This window comes from Nanorana parkeri, unplaced genomic scaffold (genome assembly GCF_000935625.1).
Source record: "Nanorana parkeri isolate BGI_ZX_2015 unplaced genomic scaffold, ASM93562v1 scaffold854, whole genome shotgun sequence".
Taxonomy (NCBI): Eukaryota; Metazoa; Chordata; class Amphibia; order Anura; family Dicroglossidae; genus Nanorana; species Nanorana parkeri.
In genome coordinates, this window is record NW_017307122.1 from 598,882 (window position 1) to 600,776 (window position 1,895).

Below are 1,895 nucleotides of genomic sequence, written 5' to 3' on the forward strand. Positions count from 1 at the left end.
CGGGGAGCCATTAGGCTGCGTCTCAGATATCCGCAGTTGAGATCCATAATTAACCATTCCCCTTCGCGCAAGGTGTTACACCATGTCACTGACAGGCAAGGCTACCCATAGATATGAGATGATTGTCACATGATCTGATAAAGGCTGTGTGCTGACCGCACTCGTGCCATGTTATGTCCTGTTCATGCTACAAAATCAGTGTGTGGCCGTCTGATCACCATCTCACGTCTATGGCCAGACTTAGGCACTAATGAAAATACTCAACAGTACAAAAAGCACCGGTCAACCATGGTCACGGAGAGTGGTACGTGGAGGGGAATCAGTAAAAACACTTGACAACCTGCATGGTTTACCAGAATTATTAGATCCGGTTTATTTTTCATGGTTTTAAAGCTGAACTACCGGCAGATATGTACAAAACGCAGTTATGTATTCACTGGACAGAAGTGTAAATGTATCTGAAATGCAGAGTAGCTGGATTCCTCTTGCTGTCAGCCTCACGTAATCCCGGGTACAGTGGCTCTTGAGAGGCAGCACTAGAAGCCAGTCAGCCTATAAGCAGAACGCAGTGATGGCTCCTCAAGTATGCTGCTGTTTACGGTCCAATCAGCAGGCTGGGGGTGTATCCTTGACCACATTTGGTCTCTTTCACATGGGTGGTCCAATCGGGTCCACCTGTCAGTTTTTCAGGTGGATCCAATGAATTGCCCAATGCTCGTCTATGGGCAGCCGGTTCTCAACAAATGGGCGTCCGTTTACACCCAGTTACCCCGACCCTGGCCAGGTCCAGAGAAACAAACTGAACCCTGATGGAGGGGGGTAATGTGATGTGATGTAAATGGACACATGTATGTTTACATCTGATTCCCCATAGACCAAGTCCGGCAGTTTTAGTTCTTTCCTCCATTGCGAGATGGAAGAAAAAAAACTGGATGGACGCGTATGTCACAGTGGTGACATCTGATCCGTACCATTCCGATCAGAAAGGGATCCATACACTGATCAGCCCATGTGACAGGTGCCTTGTAATGCTGCTGCAGCGGAGGTCACGAAGGTGTCTGATAGAAATGAATCCTAAATCTTTCGATGGTTAAAAAAAAGAAAACCCCCCTTACCTTATATGTATTTCAACTGTGTATTGAGCTGCTTGTCTGGAGCTCAGCTTTACATCAGAACTAAACTTCCTTCTGGCTGGTTCTGAAATCTTCACCTGGCTTTCTTTCAGGATCTTCGGCCATCTTGATTGGCCAGAATGACGTAACTCCTCCACATGCACGCAGGAGTTCATTCATTCCGGCACCGAGGTGTGCCAAGAATGTACACTGAGCTGCTTATGTGTACATTCTAAAGATTGCAAACAGGCAGCGAAGTCTGTTTTATTACAGAAGAGACAGAGCAGGTCTCCCCTGAAATACAGAACCTGTAAATAAATTGTATTTATAGCCAAAACCTTTTCTTCAGTTTTGCCTAGTGTAGGGAGGGGTTAAAAATGATACTAAACTCTGGAGTTAAATCTTAAAATACATTCAAGTACTATAACTATGAACAACAATGTATCTTATTTGTGTATTACTCGGCTGTAGAGCCTCAAATCATCTCTGAATTGGTGCTGACACTGCCCTTCCTTCTGGAGGGGGGCTACTTATGTTCCCCATGGTCCCTGTGTGTGTTGTAAAGTAGTAAAGTAGTCACCCCTCCAAGCTCACTCTTGTGATGGACTACAATCTCACATTTGGTTTACTCATTTGTATTGAGATTGTAGTCCATCACAGGAGTGAGCTTGGAGCGGTGACTACTTTACAACACACACAGGGACCATGGGGAACATAAGTAGCCCCCCTCCAGAAGGAAGGACAGTGTCAGCACCAATTCAGAGATGATTGGAGGATCTACAG